The sequence below is a fragment of the Cervus canadensis genome, chromosome 22 (genome assembly GCF_019320065.1).
Source record: "Cervus canadensis isolate Bull #8, Minnesota chromosome 22, ASM1932006v1, whole genome shotgun sequence".
NCBI classification, from domain to species: Eukaryota; Metazoa; Chordata; class Mammalia; order Artiodactyla; family Cervidae; genus Cervus; species Cervus canadensis.
The window spans coordinates 38,843,559-38,868,044 of NC_057407.1; the positions used below are offsets into that span (position 1 = coordinate 38,843,559).

General features: G+C 39.1%; 1 long non-coding RNA gene across 1 annotated transcript; it reads right to left on the reverse strand.

The window, feature by feature from the left end:
• Window positions 1–15,427: 15,427 nt before the first annotated feature.
• On the reverse strand, window positions 15,428–21,301 carry LOC122424428. The gene is made up of 3 exons (XR_006264413.1): window positions 21,291–21,301; window positions 17,746–17,753; window positions 15,428–15,588 (listed from the first exon to the last, which is right to left on the reverse strand). It is a non-coding gene; the product is annotated as an uncharacterized LOC122424428 (long non-coding RNA).
• Window positions 21,302–24,486: the final 3,185 nt, after the last annotated feature.

The following is a 24,486-nucleotide window of genomic DNA, read 5'->3' on the forward strand; positions in this document are numbered from 1 at the left end:
TCTGTCCCTCAGTGACCATACTTATCAAAGATAATGGATAATTTCACTGCTTTCCTGGCTTGGTGAGTAGCCATGACATGATTCCACAAAAAGCATTGTTACTGTTGCCTAGCTAGGGAATAAGAGGAAAAATAGAGGTAAGCCACATGAAAACATGTAAGGTTTTTGTTGTTTTCAGGTACAAAAAGGATGGCAGTCTAGTCAAATCTCTTTTTTGGAGCTCTAGGAACTAAACTGAATAAAAATGTAGTCCATCGTACTGCTAGAGCAATGAGCTTCCTGAAATAGCTCATTAAGATGTCATAGCTCCTTTCGTGGGCTGATATTTTGACATTTCTAAGCTCTAAATTTGCCTTTTGTGTGTTATACAGTGTCTCATCAAGGGACCAACAAAACCCTTTTACTGTAAAGCCTATGTATTAGCACCATTCCCTTGGTTATTCAGTCACTTCATGTAAGTAATTAACTCCGCTTTTCTCAATGGCAGGCTAGTTTTCAAAGCCAGAGATGCCCCTTGTTGTTTTCAAGTGTAGTTCCTAGCTAACAGAAGAGAGCAAATGGAAATTAGACGCAGGAATAGTGTCACTGGAAAAGGCAGAGAATTTAATCCAGGTGACAATTGGGTGCTAGGGATTTGAGCTGGTTCAATTATTTTTTCAGTTTCTTAACCAGACAAGTTGATGCACCAGCCCATAAGTCTTTGAAATACAACATCTTGCTCAGGGTTGTGTATCTCATAAGTATAGAGGTCAGTGTCTCCAGCTAATATGAGATTCCAGGAAGAGATGGGGATGGCGTGGAAGACCGTTATTTGCATCTGAGAGTGTCTGCATCCTTGAAGTAAAAGTAAAATTTTTAAGAGATGAGTTAGATCATGTCACTCTCTGACTCAGATCCAGTACTCAAAAACTTTGCGTGGACCTCTGCTGCCAGAAGTCAGTGCTACTTTATGGGTGGTCGTTATGACTTCATAAACTCTTGCTGACCCTGTGCCTATCCCAGAGTAAAATAACAGTGTCACTAAGCACTATTTAATTCAGCTGAAATAGATATATGTGTGCATATATTTATGCATATATGTATATTTCGTGTATATGTATATCCCCAACCTTCTCAGTGAAGGGGGGAATGCAGTGACATATATATGTGTACACATAGTACATATATACTTACTTGTGTATATATATATTCATATGTATATATGTATGTGTATGCATGTATGTTCATAGGCATATATATGTATATAAACACACACATGCCTGAGTATTTTTCACTTGCTTTCTTTGTTACTGTTAAGATGTTGATTTTAAAAGTCACCTTAGAAATCACCTTTTCAATTATAGCTTCTCTAGCCATCTATCTAAACTTCTACCACCTTCATTCTACCCACCACTGGCTATTCCACATCCTGTTTATTTCTCTTTTTTTCTTCTTAACACTAACTACAGATTATTTTGCTATATATTTTACATGCTTTTTGTTGTTTTTTTTTATTGTCCTTCCCTGTAGAGCTATGCTCCTTGAAAGCAGAGATGTTTTGTTTAATTCTGTAGCACAGCTTCCAGGAAGGTACCTGGCACATAATAAGGACTCAATAAATAGTTTTTTGACTGGAATATTGAATAAGTTATTGGAGAAATTAATGGACTGATGAATAAATAGATAAATATATGAATGAATGACTGGATGGATGAATGAAAAAATACATGGATATGTAAAAGTATATCAATGAATGAGTAGTGAATGGGTGAATGATATTATCAAAGCTTATGTTGTTTCTCCGTTTGTATAAAACTGAAGATAGAGTATCTAATCTCTGGTGTAAGCTGACTGACTTCTCCAAAACTATAGGAGTGAGGTGTTTTCCTGCAGATTAATCATCATGCATGTGGGGTGCATGTCTCCTGATCTCCTATGGAGCATACATCTATCACTTATAAAAGAGTAATCTATGATCTAAATGATGACAATTCAAGAACGTTGTTTTAGAGACTGACTGCTGCCCAGAAGATTGACTCATTGTGAATGAACAGAATCAAAAGGACTTAAGATTTCCTACTTAGTGAAGTAGCACATCATGGTGACTAATATGTTGAGCCCTGAAATTACATGAACAAACAGATCACATCCTACTGGGTACCATCTATGTGGCCTCACACCTAAGCCTCACACCTTTGATATAAAGATAATTACTTCTTAGGGATGCTGTGAGCATTAAATGAAATAGTATTTGTGCAGTTAAAAAATGTTTAATAACAGTAAGAATATGTTTTGTTTATAAAATTAACATAGAGCCAGATACATTGTGATCACTTAATAAATGCTGGCCAGCTCTGCATGCTGTCCGTCCCTCTATACCCTTTAACTCTGATCTCAGCAATTTTGAAGGAATGTGGCATTTGTCATTTCCAAACCTGTTTTTTTTTTTTTTTAAACTCACAGCATTAAGAGATTGCTATTTGTTTTATTTATTTATTTTTTGGTCTTCTTATGCTTAGTCGCTGAATCATGCCCAACTCTTTGCAATCCTATGGACTGTAGCCTGGTAGGCTCCTCTGTCCATGAGGATTCTCCAGGCAAAAATACTAGAGTGGGTTGCTATGCCCTCTTCCAGGGGATCTTCCCAACCCAGGAATAGAACCCAAGGCTCCCGCATTACAGGCAGATTCTTTACCATCTAAGCCCAAGAACACTGGAGTGGGTAGCCTCTCCCTTCTCCAGAGGATCTCCCCAATGCAGGAATCGAACTGGGGTCTCCTGCATTGCAAGTGGATTATTTACCATCTGAGCTACCAGGGAAGCCCTTTAAGTTTCTTAACAGGATATGAATAATCATGTTTCCCAAGGTATTACACATTCTTTGCTAGAGTTTGTGAGATGTGTTTAGATACATGGAATGTTTTTAGTTTTAAGTTTTACCATGCATTTTAATTTTATCAGAATTAAACTAGAACATATATCAGAATGAGTAAGGTTTGAAAATACAAATTAAAGAAAAGAAATTGGAAATTAATAGTACATAGGCTACGTGGATAAGGCAAAAAAAAAAAAGCCGTGTCCTCCACTTCTGTTACCCACGGTTCTAACTGCCACAGCAATGTGCTTACAACAGAAGTTTTTGCTATCCTCAATGGCCAGGTCTTTCCTTCTTGTTGCAACACAAGTTGTGGTTCATCCTGGGTCATTGCATTGCTCTCAGTCCATTGCTCACTCCTATTTGATGTCCTATCTTCCCAGCAGCCTACTCAGTTAAGTAGGGGCAGTGTTAGAAAAAGCAGTATCTTGGGACTTCCCTGGCGGTCCAGTGGTTAGGACGCCACACTTCCATTGTGAGGGGCGGTCAGGGGGTTTGATCCATGGTCAGGGAACTAAGATCCCACAGGCCACAAGGCATGGTCAAAAAAATGAAGCAATGTCTTGCACTCTACGGTAACCCTCTAGCTTTACAATAATAACGACTCTGTGCTATTGGTAGTATTGTTCATATTTTATAGATGTGGAAACGAAGGCTTAGTGAAATAAATAACTCAAAAGAAGTTGCAGAAGGTGGATGACAGACAAGACTTGAATCTCTCTGACCTTAATAGACCTCTTTCTCCTGTTTTACCGGTTCTCAACCCATACTGTGTACTAGAAACTGTTGAAAACACCATGGCCTGCAGTCACAAAATAAACCAGTTGATCTGGAATTCTGGGGTGGGATCTGGATATAATATCTTTATTTTATTTTTCCCTAATTTTTTATTATGCAAATTTCAAACCCACAGTCATTGTGAAACCATAGCACAATAAACACCTTTCCTTTCACCTAAAGCTCTCAATATTTTGCCTTATTTACTTAATCTCCATTCCTAACTGCCTTCCATCATCTCTCTTCCATATATACACACACACATAAACATACACTTATTTATCTCTTTTATCTCCCTAGTTCCTTTGAAAGTAAGTGATAGATATTATGTAACTTTACTATTTCTTTTTAAATTTATTTATTTAGCTGCAATGGCACACAGGATCTTTAGCTGTGGCTTGCTAACTCTTAGTTGCAGCGTGTGGGATCTAGTTCCCTGAAAAACGATCAAACCTGGGCCTCCTGCATTGGGAGCATGGAGTCTTAGCTACTGGACCACCAGGCAAGTCCCCCAAATCGCTTCACTCTTGAATCTGCAACATGCTTTTAACTAAAAAAAGGATATTCTCCTCCATAACTACAATATCATTTTTCTACCTAACATATCCAATACTGATAAATAATATACTTATTTTGTGTATTACATATTGTCCATTTATAAATTTCTCCAACTATTTCAAAAATGCACCTTATTGCTTTCTTAAAAAAAATCAAGATTCGCTAAAAATTATACATTCCATTTGATTTGCATGATTTTTCAGTCTCCATTACTCAAGAATACAGGTTAGCAAACTACAGCCCATAGTTCTAATCTGTTTTACTGTTGGTTGTGATGTGAAAGGTAAGAATGGAATTTACAATTTTACATGGCAGGAAAAAAATGGAAATAATACTCTGTGAATTATTGAAAATCAAATTTCAGTGTCTCAATAAAGTGGTAATGATTTGGCTATATTCATACGCTTATGTATTGTCCATGAATACTTCTGAGCTACAAGAGCAAAACTGAGTAGCCGTGTGGCAGACCAGAGGTCATGCGGCAAAGCCTGAAATATTTACCACTGCTTGGACTTCTACAAAAGTTCCTGACCCTGACGTAGAGCATTCCACTCACTTGAAAGGAATCTTTTCATGCCTTAGATATTTTAAAGAATTCAATCTAGCTTTGTAGCTGAATCCCCTAAAGTCTGGAACTGTTTTCTCATTTAGAGATTCAAATCACACATTTTGGCAAGAGTTGAAATTGGTTAAGTTGTACATTTTTCTCTGATCACATTAGGGTCATACGGGATCGATTTTTTCCATTAATAGTGATGCTAGTTTTGTCATTTGCTTCAGCTATTATCTGCCAAGCGTTTCCATTGTGAAGGAAACTTTTATCTTTGTAAATAATAGTTACTGTCATTGGAATGTTTGTGTATTCTCAAATTTATATGTTGAGATCCTAATCCCTAAGGTGTTAGTATTAGAAATTAGGAGCCTTTGTGAGGAGCCTTCTTCTATAAAAGAAGGCAGAGCTCCCTTGTCTCTTCACCAGGTGAAAACACAATGAAAAGACCGCTCTCTATGAACTGAGAACCTCTCACCAGACACCAAACCTCAAGGCACCATGATCTTGGACTTTCCAGTCTCCAGAACTGTGACAAAGAAATTTATGTTGTTTATAAGCTAAACAGTCTTGGTATTTTGTTGTAGCATCAGAAATGGACTAAGACAATCAGCGGGATATTTTTCATTTGCTTTATTCCTCTCTAGCTTCTTGTCTTGTTCTTTAGGTGTGTGTGTGTGGGGTGGATTTTTCTATTCTAATATATGCATTTAAAGCTGTTAATTTAGATGTATTATTGATGTTTTTGTATTTTATTATCATTCAGCAAAAAGCATTTTCCAATTTTCATTTTGATTTTGTTAATCCATGGGCTAATTTAGAAGCATATTGCTTAATTGCCAAGCAGTTGGAGATTTTCTAGTTATATTTTTCTTATTGATTTCTAGCTTAATTTCACTGTGCTTAGAGGAAAGAATCTGACAAATCTCAATTCTTTATTTTCTGAGGCTTGCCTACTCTAAACTTTTGGATTATTGAGGACATGAAATTAAATTATATATATATGTATGTATATATACACACATATAAATTCCACAAAAACATTACCATTACTGTTTGTATAATCAATTTTCATGAATGTTCACCCATTTATTTTGTTTTTTTTTTTTCTCCTGCTATTTAGTATTTCCTGGAACTATGTGTTTTTATCTGGACTAATTTAATCTAAGGAACTAATTTTAGTATTAATTTTAATGAAGGTGTGATAGTGAATTCTTTATTCTTATTTTTTGAAAATACATTTTTAAATTTTTTGAGGTGTATTTAGTCAGGTCTAGAACTTTAGGTTGGAATTTATTGTCTTTTAGCACATTAAATATTCCATTAGTAATCTCCTTGACTCTTCTGTTTCATTTGAGAAGTACGCTCTCAGATATTCTAGTTCATCCTTTGAAGGTAGTGTCTTCTATTTCCTGTTTTTAAGATTTTCTCTTTGTTACAGATTTTCAGTAGTTTAACTGTGATGTGGTTATATTTGTTTTTATTTTTATTTTACTTGCTTGGGTTTTCTAGAATATCTTGAGTTTGTGGACGTTTTATCTTTTATAGGTTTTGGAAAATTCATAGCCAGCCAGTTATATCTTCAGATTTTACTTCTGTCCTCTTCTCTGTCTCCTCTCTACTTAAACATGTCTGTCATTATCTTCCTATCACTGATTTCTCTTGTATTATCTGAATTTTCCATATTGTGTTTCTCTTTCTTCCACTTATATATATTCTACTGACATTTCTACATTCTGTAGATCATTTCCTCTTCAGCATCTAAATCTGCCATTAGGTCTGTCGAAGTAATAATTTTCCATATTTTTTTTTAAGTCTAGAATTTTATAAACTCCATTCCCTTGATTTAATTTTCTATCACGTTATGTAACTTCCCACAATTTTAGTTTTTAAAATATTTTGATGTGCATAGTAACTTTTGATTAAATGCTTTTCATTTTATCAAAAGCAGCTGTGAAGACTCCACATGAAAAATTGTTACAGAAAAGATTTGTCTTGTCTGCACTGATCAGATGGAGTAGATGACACTTTCATTCTCTCAGCACCTGAGATGAGTTGAGACTTGATAGTCATTTTTGTATATTTGTGTGAGGTGATAGTTGGTCTGTATAGGTGATAATGTACAGAAACTTTCTCCACTCCATCTTTGACCCACTGGATACTTATCCACTGACAGTTCCTACCTCAATGTTTTATAACACTGGTGGTTGTAAAATGACGACTTTTTCCCTCTTTCTTCCCTTATTTATTTCTAAACTGGCTTTATTCTGTAATGACATTTTTTATTTTGTTACTATTTTTTTTTTAGTATCAGATTTTCTCTGATTAGGTAGCCTGAGTTTATTCAGGCTGGCTTCTCTATTTCTCTATCCTTTTAACATGTGTCCATGTTTTTACCTTTGTGGTGATGGCCCAGGCATCAAATGTTTCTTCATGAATCCCTGGTTCCATCAAGTGGAGAACACTTTGAAGTAGACATCTCAGTTCTATATATTATTGCTACTGGTCTGACATTGCTTCTGGGCTCTAGGAAATATATACATGTGTGTATCCATCTACACACACACACACATATTTTTATTTATATTTACTTGATCAGTTGCTCAGTCATGTCCAACTTTTTGCAGCCTCATGGACTGTAGCCTGTCAGGCTCCTCTGTCCATGGAATTCTCTAGGCAAGAGTATTGGAGTGGGGTGACATTTCCTTCTCCAGGGGATCTTCCCAACCCAGGGATAGAATTGGTGTCTCCTGTATTGGTGGCAGATTCTTTACCACTAGCACAACCTGGGAAGCCCCCATATTTACTTATTTATATATTTTTATTTATTTACACATCTATCAAATTGTCTATACTATACCCATCTATTTATATTAAAAACATTAGTTAATACAGTATTTCAAAATCTAGCTCATTACTACAGGGCACATATTTGTTTAAGCCCAGAGGACACTGAAAGCATCACTAGTTTCAGGATCTCTGAATATCCAATATCTCCAAGACGCTTGCTCCTTGGAAGAAAAGCTGTGACAAACTTAAGACAGCGTATTAAAAAGCAGAGACACCACTTTGCCGATAAAGGTCCATCTAGTCAAAGCTCTGGTTTTTCCAATAGTCATGTATGGATGTGAGAGTTGGACCATAAAGGCTGAGCACTGAAGAACTGATGCTTTTGAACTGTGGTGTTGGAGAAGACTCTTGAGAGTCCCTTGGACTGCAAGGAGATCAAACCAGTCAACCCTAAAGGTTATCAATCCTGAATATTCATTGGAAGGACTGATGCTGAAGCTGAAGCTCCAATATTTTGCCACCTGATGTGAAGAGCCGACTTATTGGAAAAGACCCTGATGCTGGGAAAGACTGAAGGCAGGAGGAGAAGGGGATGACAGAGGATGAGATAGTTTGGTTGGCATCACCAATTCAATGGACATGAGTTTGTGCAAACTCTGAAAGATGGTGAAAAACAGGGAAGCCTGGCGTGCTACAGTCCACAGGGTCACAAAGAGTTGGGCATGGCTGAGTGACTGAACAACAAAATAAAAAGAAAACTTACTAACTGTATAGTTTACTATTTGTTTGTAGTTCTTTTCCTTAGATAAAATGTGCATACTATGAAATTTGAAAATCTTTAGTGTCTAATTCAGTACATTTTGACGAAAACAAGATTTTTTTAAAATTCCCCAGGTAACCGTAATGTGTAATCAGAGTTCATTTCCTGTGCAGTATCCAATGGAATCTTCATAAATTTTAATTTGAAATCAACATGGTGAGAGATCTTACAGCAAATCTTTAAAGTTGACAGATCAAAGTTTTCCCAGTCTCTGGTAATCCAGATACATTGCTGATGAAGCAGGTTTAGACTACTGACATTGTAGCAGTCCACACTTAATATTTTTTTTCCATTAATAGCTGTTTCTCCTAATTTAAAGAGAGATTACAGAAGCTTTTCCATTTTTAAAAATAGAATTTACAATTTATGGGATAATCCTTTCGCATTCATGGGCTGATAATTTTACAATGCTGTCAGAGAAGGGAGCCTGGGCATGGGGTGGGGGCATTGAAATGCCCCCTGGGTCTTCACACTGTCTGTAACCTGCACTTTTGAGCAAGTAGTCATCTCTCCACACAGTTTGAAACTTCACTTTTGAGCATTCCCAAGATACTTACAAAGTCATTTCAGCTCCCAAAGCTTGAGTTCTTATGTTCTGTCTCCTTGAAGATGTAGAGAAATCACTTGAAGGGATTCTAGCCAGTTGAGATCAAGGATTATTCTATGTTAACAGGGCCAGCACATGTCTGTGCTGCATATTTGGTGAGCTGGTATGTATCTCTTATTGTGAAAATTGATGGTGATCTAGTCAAAAAGAGGAATATCTTAGAGACCATCTCTTTGTGTAGGAACTTGCATAGTAAGAAGGTAGCTTAAGTTGCTTGGATAAAGGAATAGGGTTTTAGTTGTAGGGTCAATTCTGAAACCTGCCCTTAAATCTGCTCTCTTTCAAGCTGCATAAAGGGCTCACAGTGATGACTGGATATGTGCTATATACATTTTAATTTTGGCCCAGGCTAAAATATATAAAGTTCTTAAGGCTCTCTTGAGGGGATAGTTTGTCTTCTGCTATTTTCCAGAGAAAGTGTTATTATAGACAATTTTGTCCCCGAGATTGAGTAATTTAAGAATGGGCTCATTTCAGGATTAGGCCAGATAACCAGGTAGCATTGATAGATCATCTGCATAGACAGTGGTTCTTCAAATACATATATGAAATTTGATCACATTTGTGCTTTGCTTGCAATTCAAGATAATGGGTTTTTCCTCAACATGAGATTTTACACAAGTATCACTTTTTGTGTCTGGTTATTTTATTCTTTAAATAAACTTTAGTGTTTAGAGCAGTCATAGATTTATAGAAAAATGTGAAAATATTTCAGAGTGTTCCCATAAATCCCATATTCAGCTTCCCCTATTATTAACACTTTAGTTAGGTATGTTGTTCTTATGATTAATGGGCTAACATTGGCATATGAATTAAAGCCCATGTGGCAGTCATATTTTTTGTTGGAGAATGGTATTAGAAATGAAGACCTTGGAATACGATGACAAAGCAAGGGAATATATGTGTATATCCTAATTATATAAATCTCTGTCTATCCATCCATCTATCTACATGCATGAATGCTCAGTTGCTTAATTTTGTCCAACTTTTTGTGACCCCATGGACTGTAGCCCGCCAGGGTCCTCTGTCCATGGGATTTTCCAGGCAAGAATACTGGAGTGGGTTACCATTTCTTCCTCCAGGCAATCTTCTCAACCCAGGGATTGAACCCGAGTCTACTGCGTCTCCTGCTTTGGCAGGCAGATTCTTTACCACTTAGTCACTTAAGAAGCCCCATGTGCTTATATCTATATATATAGATATATATCTCTTCTTGTAACCATCTCTATCTATATGAAGCTAAATATGAATTCATACTGATATCTCCAATTCTAATCTATTACCACATGAATCATTCTTGCCTCTTTGCCTACTTATCTTTAAATCCCCACTCCAATAGTGATAAACCTGTCTCCCACCATCTGCCATGCATTTACTTAATAGTTTAATTCCAATTTGCATATATAGAACTTTCAGAATTGTAACCTCATATCCACTTGTGCTATCAATTTATATCTAGAGCACAGTGCTTCTGAACAGTTTCTTGTGCATTAAGTTTTACAGAGCTTACTCATTTCCGAACTTAATTAGACCATCACTTTTTCTTCCACTTCCTTCCTCAAAGTTGTTTTATATATTTGGAATACAATTTGTTTGTTTTTCACATTTGCATTCCACCTTAGGAGTCCCCCAATCTCCTAAATGACATTTAAAAATTTGTAGATATTAAAAGTCGTGCTTTGTGTTGTAAAATTCTATAGGTATTGACAAATGCAAGATGTCATGTATATACAATTAGAGTATCAAATCTTTATTGCTCTAAAAGATCAACTATGCTTAACCTATTTAACCCTTCCTGTCCTCCATCCACCATCTTGGCAACCATTGATCTGTATATTTTCTCTATAGCTTTGCTTTTTCAGGAATGTCACGTATGGAAATCATACAGCCTTTATGGACCACCTTGTTTCACTTATGCACTTAAGATTGATCTTCTTTTCATGGCTTGATAGCTCATTCCTTTTTATTGCTGAATAATATTACATTGTATCAACGTACCTGAGTTTGTTTATTCATTCACCTGTTTAAGGACATCTTGCTTATTTACAGTTTGTAGTGATTGTGAACAAGGTTTTCTAAGCAACTGTGTGCTGGATCTTCGTGGACGTAAGTTTTCACATCATTTAGGCAAATAGCACTTGCTTTTCTCTCATGTATCCATATCCACCTTCTGGCAAACTTGCTAATTTTCCTTTTTATTGTCTGAGTGTTACACTGTTAATATGAGAGGATACTGTGCTCAGTTATGACATAAAGTCAGTTCAGTTCAGTCCCTCAGTTGTGTCTCACTATTTGCGACCGCATGGACTGCAGCACGCCAGGCTTCCCTGACCATCACCAATTCCTGGAGCTTGCTCAAACTCATGTCCATCGAGTCCATGATGCCATCCAACCATCTCATCCTCTGTTGTCCCCTTCTCCTGCCTTCTTTCTTACCCAGCATCAGGGTCTTTTCCAGTGAGGTCAGTTCTTCGAATCAGGTGGCCAAAGTATTGGAGTTTCAGCTTCAGCATCAGTCCTTCCAATGAATATTCAGGACTGATTTCCTTTAGGATGAACCTGTTTGATTTCCTTGCAATCCAACGAACTTTCTAGAGAGTCTTCTCCAACACCACAGTTCAAAAGCATCAATTCTTCAGTGCTCAGCTTTCTTTATGGTCCAACCCTCACATCCATGCATGACTACTGGAAAAAACATAGCTCTGACTATAGAGTGGTAAGCACAAATAGCTGTTGTCTATGACCCACCAGGCACAGTCTAGTGGGCGACACATATATTAGATTAATCATACAAATAAATTACCAATTGCAACTCTCCCATCTTAACCAAATGATCAAAGTTAATGTCACTAATAACTGAATAAGTCAATATCATATGTCTCCTGGTACAGTACATTGAGATGAAAAAACATCAGTTCTTTGCTATTTCAGCAAATTAAGTAACTGAAATGTGACCATAAGGAACATCAGACAAACTCAAACTGAGGGTTATTTTACAAAATAACTGTTTTTTAATTCTTTTTTTAACATTTTATTTTTTATTGGGCTGTAGCCAATTAACAGTATTGTGATGGTTTCAGATGAATAGCAAAGGGACTCAGCCATACATATACATGTATCCACTCTCCCCCAAACTCTCCTCTCATCCAGGCTGCCACATAACATTAAGCAGAGTTCCCTGTTCTGTACAGCAGGTCCTTGTTGGTTAAAAAAAATCAAGGTCACAATCGACAAAGACAAATTGAGGGATTATTCCAAATCAAAGGAGACAAAGACATGTAACAAGTAAGTACAATGTGTGTTCCTGGCTTGGGCCTTGAAGCAGAATTTTTGTTTTTGTTTTTTTTAGGAGAGGAAATTTTTGGCAAACTGGATTGATGATATCTGAATACTTTATAGATAATGATATTATTGGAGAAGGAAATGGCAACACACTCCAGTATTCTTGCCTGGGAAATCCCATGGACAAAGGGGCCTGGTGGGCTACAGTCCATGGGGTCACAAAGAGTCAGACAGAACTCCGTGACTGAACAACAACAATGGTATTATGTTAATGTCACCTTCACAATTAACTTTTAACTGTGTTACAGAAAAACATGTCTTGGTAGGAAGCTCACAAGTATTTAGGGGGAAAGTGACATTATGTTTGCAACTTAAATGGCTTATAAAAAGAAAAAACAATATGCATATATGCATAGAGAAAATTATAAGCAGGTGTGGAGAGCTTTAGCAAGTGAACAGTCTGCAAGGGTTATATGGGAGATGTTTCAGTTATTTTGCTGCTTTTATGTCCATATGAAATTGCTTTCAAATAAAAGTCTACACAAAAGAGTAAAAATCACAAATGCAGTTAAGTTCTGAGAATGAGATGAACATGATGCTTTGATAGAAAAATAGAAGGATTAGGTAAGTCAGAGAGGGGCAGGAAGAACATTTATTCAGTCTCAATAAAAAAAATAATCATTGAATACTTGCCACATCTCAGAGACTGACTCTTGATAATGGAAGGCCAACAGTGATGAAGAGAGAGAAAGTTTCTGTCCTCAAGGAGTGTTTATGGTTGAGGGACATTAAACAATCTTAAATAAATTATGAAGGTAAGTTTAGGAAGAGCTGTGAGGAGTTTATTTGGCTCATTCAGACTGGAAATGAGTTTCAAAAGGATCACAGTATTGGTGGTGGGTTTAGAAAGAAAGGAATTAATTCAGGAGAGGTATTTAGCAAGTGAAAGAGAAGAACAAGAGAAGAAATTTGCAGGTTGGTGTAGGAGAATGGTGTCTATAATTACCCTCCAGATTTTGGATTTCCCCTCAGTGCCTCTCAAACAGTCCATCATTAAAATGCAAACATATTAGTGCACAAAAGAATTCAGGTTGAACTCTTTTTCTTTTGTCACATGTTCCATACAATTGTCAGGTAATTTAGAATGACATTTCTTAAGCACAGTATTAGCCTAGTTACTGTTGCATTGAATAGTCTATGTTCATGTTCTCCTATTTGTTATTCAATTTCATCGTCTCCCTTTTTCGTAATGTCTTTGAGTAAACAATCTACCCAAGGTTCCAAGCTGATGTCGTTCTCCTCGTCATGTTCCCTCCCATCCACCTGCTTTAATCGCTTGGACTGCCTTGATCATTATTCCAGCCGTTTCCGCTTATATATCACTTCTTTTTTCTTTACCATCAAGCATTTCTCTTGTCTCTAAATACCTATTTCAGGAACTCGGCCTTACTTCTCCTGATCTTGCAAGTGAAAGACTCTTAGAAAGTCTAAATCTATCTTTGGAAATGATTTTCTCCTTTCAGAATGAACAGAATCGAATTAAGATGACAAAAGACTAGAAGAACCTAAACTTTGAATGGTTATTCTAGTAGAAGCATGGGGTCACAAGAGATCTTAAAAATCATAGATATTTAAGGCCTCTTTAATTCAGTCCTCCATATAATAAAAAGATGCCATGTGAAAGACTATTGTTTATCTTTCCCAGTTGAATATCTCTAGGTATGGGAAACTTGCTACTCCCTGTGCCATTTATAAGTATATTAATGTATTTAATAAATATATATTTAAAATTATATAATGCATTTGTATATTTATAAATATAAATTTATATATTTATAAATGGCATAGGAAGTAGTGAATTTCCTGGAGATATTTAATTGGGAAAAATAAAAAATAGTCTTTAAGACCATTGTTTATATATATATACACACACACATATATATATATATATATATATATCCCTACCTGTTGTGCAGACCTGTATCAAGGTATATTTCAAGCTAAATACAGCTTGATACAGCTAGAATATACCTCATTATCAGTAAGAACAAGCTAAGTCATATTGAGATAATGAGGAATCCCCAAATCTCAATGGCTTTGCACATGGAAATCCCATTCTTGCTTATTCCAAACCAGTACATCTGGACGAATTTTTTTTTTTTTTTTTGATGTAGATCATTTTTAAAGTCTTTATTGAGTCTGTTACAATATGGCTTCTGTTTTCTGTTTTGGTTTATTTGGCGGCATGGCATGTGAGATCTTAGTTCCCCAACCAGGTATCAAACCTGCACTCCCTGCATTGGAAGTGTGGAGTCTTAATCACTGGATCATCAGGGAAGTCCAAGAGTGATTCTTCAAAGCAACCCTCCTCCAGGTCGTGACTCAGGAGCCTGTTTATGTCCTTTCCTCCTTAACAGCCTTGATAGGGGAAAAGGAAGAACAGACGGCTCACACGCCAATCGGTAAATGCTTCAGCAAGAAGTGACCCAGCTCATATCTGCTTCCAGTGGCCTCAGTATTTACGTAGTTCTACTTGATGGCAAGGCAGCTGAGAAATCAGGAGAGCACATGGGTAGTCAGAGAACAGTAAATATTCCCACCACAGTTGGACCCTCTGATGATCAGATTCCTCTTCATTCCCTCTAACCACTCAGCACGGTTGCTCTGTCTTCATGGAGGCAGCATATGAGACCCTATCCTGTCTCTGCCCTGAACTCAACATTCAGAATCTCTGGGTGATGTAGCATTGTATCCTTCTTATCATATCCGATCATAGGTTTATATTTTGTTTACTAAGAATTTAAAACAAAAGCACACCCTTCTTGCAGATTGCAAATCTTATTTAGCTTATTTCCTGTCTATGTGGAATGGTGGGGGCCGATAGTTGCCTTAATTCTTGAAATGTATGAAGTTTAGTTTAGATCAGATACAAATTATTTGGTTAATACATCTCTAAATTCTTTTAGGTATCTTATATTTCTACTTCTAGTCATTTCAATGTGGGAGTAGCCACACTTATCTTTCAAGAGTTTCCTCAATCCTCATTTCATTATGTTCTCACTGCAAAGGTTTATTTTGTCAATGGGGCTCTTTTGAGGATGTCAGGCTTTGGGTGAGGAAGTGTTTCCATTGGTATTTTTAGAGGATACCTATGACTATAGTCCAGCAGTTCCCCAGCCTTTTTGGTACCAGGGACAGGTTTCATGGAAGACAATTTTTCAGGGACTCAGGGTGGAGGATGGTTTCCAGATGATTCAAGCACTTTACATTTATTGTGCACTTTATTTCTATTATTATTACCTCGGCTCCACCTGAGATCATCAAGCACTGGATCCTGGAGGTTGGGGATCCTTGCAGTCAGTACACAGTTTATTGATTGTCTGGTGGGACTGAAGGCTAGATCTAGTTCACTTTTGATGTGATTTACTCCCTGTGAATGACACCCAGGGTGCTCTTACACCCTACCTATCCCAGACAGAGGATGGTGGCTTATTTCACTTATATTTCAGAGAAACTAATACAAAGTCCAGCTCTCTAAGCTTTTCTGTGTGCTTAGTCACTCAGTTATGTCCAGCTCTTTGTGACCTCATGGGCCATAGCCCAACCCACCAGGCTCCTCTGTCCAGGGAATTTTTGCAAGAATACTGAAGTAGGTTGCCATTTCTTTTTCCAGGGGATCATCCCAATGCAGGGATTGAATCAGGGTCTCCTGCGATGGCAGGCAGATTCTTTACCATGGAGCCACCGGGAAGCTCCCCATGTTCTCATACGACTGAAGTGTTTTAACTTTCTAGGGGAAGAAAACTGAACTATGGAGTCAGTAGAGGTATGGGGAAGAGAGGATCGATTCGAGAGGCATTTAAGAGGTACATCAACAGTGTGCAGTGACTGAGGTGTGTTATGGTAGTATGAACAAACAAGAAAATTTAGAGAATTTCCATGTTAAGATGACATATTGAACATACATATCTAATTTTACTCCCTAAAATACAGTAAAAGCTATCATAAAGATACTTTTAAAATAAATCATAAATCCATAATATTTTGGAAAGTGAAAGGCAGATTGACTGGAAAGAAGTAATTGACTAAATGGACTTGAGAAAGTAAGATGCTAAGATCATGAAGGGAAAGCTGAGAGCCTATTACATGGGTAGCAGCCTCCCTATTCAATGAAAGTTGAAATATCACAATAATTGGAATTTGGGGAAGGAGAAGCAGGAGGGTGATAGAAGAGAGCTACTGTTTCAACTACCAAGTAAGAAGGACATCCAGAGATGATGCCTAAAATGCATACTGCTGCTGCTGCTGCTGCTAAGTCGCTTCAGTCGTGTCCGACTCTGTGCGACCCCATAGAGGGCAGCCCACCAGGCTCCCCATCCCTGGGATTCTCCAGGCAAGAACACTGGAGTGGGCTGCCATTTCCTTCTCCAATGCATGAGAGTGAAAAGTGAAAGTGAAGTTGCTCAGTTGTGCCCGACTCGTAGCGATCCCATGGACTGCAGCCCACCAGGCTCCTCTGTCCATGGGATTTTCCAGGCAAGAGTACTGGAGTGGGTTGCCATTGCCTTCTCCCTAAAATGCATAAATGTAAAGTATTCATTTATTGATAAACAGAAATAAGATGTAAAAATTTCAGAAGAACTAAGGAAATCTAAAGTCACTGCATCTTAAGAGGGGTATTTTTTATAAGTCTATACTGTCTGATGGGGCTTCCCCAATGGCTCAAGCGGTAAAGTATCTGCCTGCGATGCAGGAGACACAGGTTCAATCCCTGGATTGGGAAGATCCCCTAAAGAAGGAAATGGCAACCCACTCCAGTATTCTTGCCTGGAGAATCCCATGGACAGAAAAGCCTGGTGGGCTACAGTCCATGGGGTCACAAAAGGGTCAGACACGACTTAGTGACTAAACCACATGCTGTCTGATTTTTAAAATTCTGTGCATATATTATTTTAAGAAACTACTTAAGTTAAAGAGAAGTTTATGATGTTTTCCTGATGTGATTCTTTTAAAGATAATAAGAACCATTTAAAAAAGGAAGGCATGCAGGAGGATAACAGAGGTCAGATCCGTCCACTAACAGATGAGAAAATGGAGGCATGACATAATTGTGTCTAATCTTGCAGTCCTCCAAACACAGTCACTGTCAGGAAGGCAGTCATCTGCATGTCTAAATTAGCTTCTACTCCAAATAGAAGTCTGAACCATTCTAGCAGGAAGGCAAGGATGTGGTCATGGAAATTCCACGCCAGTATGATGCTGACTTCTTGGCATTGTGTCAAAATGGTAGATTAGACATATTGAAAACAAGGAGACAGCATTGTCTCAGTGATTAGCCACGGCAACTGCCAGGAATTAAACTGAAATCTGGTTGCAGGAAAGGCGATTTCTTTATGTCTTTCAATGAGCGAGAAAGTGGAACATACCATGGATAGGCTGAGGTGAAATCATACTAATGGGAGTGACAGTAACGAGATTATATGTATTATAAGCACTGACAATTATACTCTCGTTACTAAAATACACAAAGGGAATGAACACAATTATGTAGCAGCCACTATGGGACAATGAACTTATTATACCATTGGCGCTGTAGTCTATAAAAGTTTGCTGCTGCATTTTATGCATTTATGAGAACAAAATGAAGCATTTCCCCTCTTATATCCCATAAAATTGGGGATAATATTTGAAGAAATTGGACTAGAAATGGGCCGTCAGTGGTCATCCCCTTTTGGAAATTTTCTGTTGTGTTGCTTGGAGATTTTGAGTGAGGGGTGTATGGGGCAGGGGGTGGTGAGGACTATTCCAGGCCCCTTGAGCCTTCTTCAACCCAGAGTAATGCTACCTCTCTCTCTTTTGTAAATAGGCTGTCCTGTAATATTTATTATTATTTTTTAATTGGAGGATAATTGCTTTACAATGTTGTGTTGGTTTCTGCTACACAACAACATGAATCAGCTATATGGTACCTATATCCCCTCCTCTTGAGCCTCCCTCCCACCCCTATCCCACCCCCTAGGTCATCACAGAGCACCAAGCTTAGCTCCCTGTGCTATCTGGCCGTGTCCCACTAGCGCTCTACTTGACTCATGGTAATGTATATATGTTAATCCTAATCTCCCAGTTCATCCCACTCTCCCCTTCCTCCCCCTGTCCACATATCCGTTTTCTACATCTGTGTCTGTATTCCCGCCTTGCAAATAGGTTCATCTGTACCATTTTTCTAGATTCTACATATATGCATTAGTATATGATATTTGTTTTTCTCTTTCTGACTTACTTTCCTCTGTATGGCAGACTGAAGATCCATCCACATCACCACAAATGACCCAGTTTTGTTCTCTTTTATGTCTGAGTATTACCCTGTGTTAGATATGTACCGCATCTTCTTTATCCGCTCCTCTGTCTATAGACATTTAGGCTGCTTCCGTGTCCTGACTATTGTGAAGAGTGCTGGAGTACATAGGTTATTTTGAATTATGGTTTTCTCAGGGTATTTGTATTTGCCCAGTGGTGGGATTGCTGGGTAATATGGGAGCTCTATTTTTAGTTGTTTAAGGAACCTCCATACTGAAGTCCATAGTGGCTGTATCAGTTTATATTCCCACCAACAGTACAAAGGTGTCCCTGTAATATTTTATATAAAAACACGCTTCTACTGCAACAACGAAGTTTGAAATTCACATGTCTTTTCAGTTTGCTTGCTTTTGAGATGAGGAGTCTGAGGCCTTGAGAATTTAAGTGGGTTGACTAAGATCCAACTGAGCGAGAATGGGAACCAAGGCCCTGATTCCTTGTATGCCATTGCTGCTTGCTCCACCACACATGGATGTGGCAAGAACATGCCTTGTCTGTGATGATGAGCAGCTGAAAGGACTTTATCCGACTTGGTGGACTTCTTCAGCACTGCAGAAGCTGGTGATACAGTGTAATCCCAGGACACCAGACAGACCAGCATGATGACTTGCCAGAGATGATGCCTGGAGAGGTTGAAAAGGGCCCTGCAGACCAGGCTGTGCTAATTCATTTTGCTTGAAATGATTTATTTAAGAACAATTTGTTGCTATTATTCAGTTGCTCAGTCATGTCCGACTCTTTGAGACTCTATGGACTGCAGCATGCCATGCTTCCCTGTCCTTCACCATCTCCTGGAGCTTGCTCAAACTCACGTCCATTGAGTCAGTGATGCCATCCAACCACCTCATCCTCTGTCGTCCCCTTCTCCTCCTGCCTTGTATCTTCCCCAGCATCAGGATCTTTTCTAGTGAGTTAGCTCTTCGCATCAGGTGGCCAAAGTGATGGAGCTTCAGCTTCAGCATCAGTCCTTCCAATGAATATTCAGAACTGATTTCCTTTAGGATGAACTGGTTTGATCTCCTTGCAGTCCAAGGGACTCTCAAGAGTCTTCTCCAATACCACAGTTCAAAAGTATCAATTCTTTGGCACTCGACCTTCTTTATGGTCCAACTCTCATATCCATACATGACTACTGGAAAAACCATAGCTTTGACCATACAGACTTTTGTTGGCAAAGTAATGTCTCTGCTTTTTAATATGCTGTCTAGGTTTGTCATAGCTTTTCTTCCAAGGAGCAAGCGTCTTCTAATTTCATGGCTGCAGTCACCATCCACTGTGATTTTGGAGCCCAAGAAAATAAAGTCTGTCACTGTTTCCATTGTTTCCTCATCCATTTGCCATGAAGTGATGGGACCAGATGCAATGATCTTAGTTTTTTTAATTTTGAGAACAGTGACCTGTGGTAAAAACCCAAGTAGAAGAGCACTTATGAATTATTATACATGCACCTTATATACAGTAGTTACAGTGAATACATTTAGGACTAGAGAAATGGATCATTTATTTGCAACTGCAACCACCAGTCAACAGAATATTTTCAGTTTATGCACCATATGGCTTAATGTACGTGAAGAATTAAAACCAGAACAGCTAAACTCATGGACATTTGATCTCTACAAATTTGAGTGGGTATAGTTTTTGGGAGCAGCAGTAATTTTGGATGGTAGGAAAAGTGGATCATCAACTCACTTTTTAATGCACTTTTATAGAGCTTCCTTGCCAGTTGGCTTCCAGTGTGAGGTGCTGACAGAAGACTGGATAGAAGGAGGGCAGGAGGAGAGAGGTTGGGGTGTGCGGTTTAGCAGGACATCTCTGTCCAGGGACAAGACCTTCCAAGGCTGCAGTCTGCCTCAGGTATGGCATCTCCCTGGACTTGAGGAACAGCATTCCCCCCCAACCCCGTATTGTTACCCAGTGGCTTCTCTGAATCAGCACTGGAAATGTCGCTAGTCCTGTGAACCTCATCGTGCTGAGACCTGCCCTCACCTAAGTTATCTCATCCCTATAATCTTTTCACTTGAACCATCTGGGTAGAATTCTTTACCAGACCCTACTCTATCTAGAGTGAAATTTCCAAAATGTGGTGAATTAGAGCAACTCTACCGACTTTCTAGAAGGACCACTGAAAGAGTGAGCCTCTTTAGACATGTGAGATCTATAAATTCTTATACATCTGAGAAAGCTTTTTTTTTTTTTTTAAATAAAAAGAAAGAAATTGGCACAGTTTTTCACATGCAGCAAGCACAGTTAAAGCCATCTAGGGGCTTTGTCTGATATTTGCTTTAGAAAATGCCTTTCTGTATCTGAGTATGGAATGGCATGTCATACTTTGTAACGGACACTGTATTAGACTCAGGAAGGAGACCCGCATTGCATTTCTTGCTGTCCGGCTTTAGCACAGTCACATCAACTCTGATCCACTTTGGTTTCCTTTGTTTAGATTGGTTTTAGGAGTCATTGGGCTGTCTGTATCAGATATCCAATTTCTGTGACACCACATTTGTCTCTAGGGCTTTCCTTGTGGCTCAGAAGGTAAAGAATCCGCCTGCAATGCGGGAGATCTGGGTTTGACCCCTGGGTTGGGAAGATCCCCTGGAAAAGGGCATAGCAACACACTCCAGTATTCTTGCCTGGAGAATCCCGTGGACAGAGGAGCCTGGAGGGCTACAGTCTATGGAGTCGCAAAGAGTTGGACACAACTGAGCGCACACAATCATGCTTATATTTACAAACTGATGTCTAGATCCAGAAAGGAAGTCTCAAGCAGGGAGCAAAGAAGAAACTTACCAGCCTTGCTGTGAATGCTCTGGGAAAATAAAGGCAGGGAGCATGGAGTGAATATGCACATTTCCTTATTTGCAAGTCTTTGGGGGCAGTGTTTAAATCACAAAGCATTCAGTGCCTCTGGGAGCTGCAGATGAGGGACCAAAATGGGTTCCACTGGAAGCATGTGGCTCATTTTCAGTAGTGCTCTGTGATGAAGACAATCTGTTTCCCTTCCCCGCCCACCCCAGCTCCACCTTGGGGCTCTGAGCTCCCCTTCCCACCCCCGTACCCCCGCTGTAGCTTTTTCCCAGGTGGAGTAGAGGGAGCTGCAGACCAAACTGCTTTCTCCTGAGCATCTTCGTACATGTCTGGTGAGATCAGATTCAAACCAGGTTCTCTTCTTTGCAGAGTTCATTCAAATCAAATCACAGTACTCCTGTGGGACGTGACTGGGAGTAGATTTACTTTGCTGCGTCCCCTGATAGTCGTACCATCCAGTCCGGAGGCAGGGAGACAAGGAGAGCTGATGTGTCAGAATTGCTCTCCAGGAGGAATCTTTGGGTTTTAATGTGTGTGTTTTTTTAATATTTATTTGTGTATTTGGCTGCATCAGGTCTTAGTCGTGGCACGCAGACCTTTCTCTAGTTGTGGCCTGTGGGCTGCAGAGCTCGAGGGCTTCATTGCCCTGTAGCCTGTGGGATCTTAACTCCCTGGCCAGGGATCAAACCCATGTCACGTGATTTGGAAAGTGGATTCTTAACCACTGGACCACCAGGATAGTCCCTCCAGGAGGAATGTTTCTGCTTTGTTTGTGTTTCCAGGTTGACTGGTAGGAACATCTCAATGTTAAGAGCAGGAATGTGGGTCTCACCCAGAACAATGACCTCTGTCATCTTTTTGCTTTCAAATTGCAAACGCCTGCAAGATTCCCATTTTGCCACATTGTAAGAGGAATTTTTGTTCTATAGCACAAAGCTCTAGACTTTTAATTCATCTGAACTGGTCACTTTAACTTCCTTGTTATCTATCTCTGTGATTTATTTTGCTACCAGATCCTTAAGCAAAAATCTTTTTCCTTCATAGCATATTAAAGTCAATGGAGCTAAGTTGACTCTCTCTGAAATCCACATGGTGTCTCTCTTTCTCTGGAAGAAAAAAAAATAAAAGGTTTGCCTAAACCCTGTTCTTTCCCTTTATTCTCTTTGCACACGAACACTTTTTATTTATTCTTTTTTACAATAAACATCATTTTAGGTACTAAGGAAGCTTTGCTGTGAAATTCTCTTTTATAATAGTCCGTCTGAGGCAAAGTTTCAGCTTTCTCTCTTGATCTTTTGAAATCACTTTCCCAAGGGCTGCAAAGACACAGTGATGGCACGGTTGGCAAATGTGTTTGAGGTCTTTGGGGATCTGTGGTTCTAAGACTACAGAAGTGTTGTTGCCTGTGTTTGAGAACTTTTGTCTCTTCTCTTCCCCAGTGATGATCACTCTTCCATGAATACCAAGAAAGGGTAATTTTGGCATTTTCCCAGGTCTACACTACAAAGTTCTTGGAGAAAACAGGATCGAGCGACAACTCTGCAGTGTCTGCTTTCTTGTTACTGGGCAGGCTCTTTCCTAACAAGATGGAACACACAACAGTGTCCCGTCCCACCACTTGGAGGAGATATGGAAGAGAGGCAATGTGGCAGCTGACAGCACGCAACATCCTGCCCATCAGCGCCTGACACATGGACCTGGATGCGTCTGACTCAGCCGTTCATGTGTCATCTACACTCCGGAGTGATAATTATGGAGCACGTACAGTACCTATCTGTCCCAAGTGCTGAGGACTGTCCTTCCATCCAAAGGTGCATCAAAGCTGCTCTTGACTTTAGACAGTAGGAAGTGGACTAGGCAGTAACCCTGGGCTTGGTCTGTACCCTATCATTTCTCATTTCTTTAGGGCTGAGTTAGGACAGTAGTTCCTTGCTGGACCACATATGGACAGCCATTGTGTTTGTCTGCCTGGTATCATTTTTAACTTAAAACTTTTTAAAATTTTTTTTGGTCATACATTGATATGAATCAGCCATAGATTTACATGTATTCCCCATCCCGATCCCCTCTCCCACCTCCCTCTCCACCCGATTCCTCTGAGTCTTCCCAGTGCACCAGGCCCGAGCACTTGTCTCATGCATCCCACCTGGGCTGGTGATCTGTTTCACCATAAATAGTATACATGCTGTTCTTTTGAAATATCCCACCCTCACATTCTCCCACAGAGTTCAAAAGTCTGTTCTGTATTTCTGTGTCTCTTTTTCCATTTTGCATATAGGGTTATCGTTACCATCTTTCTAAATTCCATATATATATGTGTTAGTATGCTGTAATGTTCTTTATCTTTCTGGCTTACTTCACTCTGTATAAGGGGCTCCAGTTTCATCCATCTCATTAGGACTGATTCAAATGAATTCTTTTTAACGGCTTTCACTTATTTTTATCTTTGGTTGCCTTGGGTCTTCACTGCTATGTGGACTTTCTCTAGTTGCAGGGAATGGGAGCTGCTCGCTAGTTGACTAGGGGCTCCTCAGGGTGGTGGCTTGTTTTTGTTGTGGATCACGTGTTCCAGGGCACTCAGGCTTCAGTAGTTGAGGCTCAAGGGTTCTGGAGGGCTGGTTCTGCAGTTGTGGTGAATGGGCTTAGTTGCCTCTCAGCGTGTGGAATTGTCCTGGACCAGGGATCGAACCAGTGTCCTCTGCATTGCAAGGCAGATTTTTAACCACTGGACCACCAGGGAAGCCCTCCTTTTTAACTTAAAGGGCAGTATCCAATCTTCTTTTTAAAGTTGAGGGGAAAACACTTAAGTCTTGAAGGGACTACAAATCAGGATGGATTCCCTCTCCTGGCCAGGGTGTTGACAGGTACAACAAGCCTTCATGAGAGTTGAATCTCTGAAAAGTGACTCAAAGAAGGAACATAACTGATCCTGATTCTTCCCACTGACCTATTCTGGAAGAAAATACCCATGAATTCCCACTTACCTGAATTTCCTCAGTTGCTCTGGATCATGGACTTTCCAAAGTCCATGTAAAATCAACCTTCAACCTTCTCTTGGATTCTTTGACCTACCAAATATCCTTCCA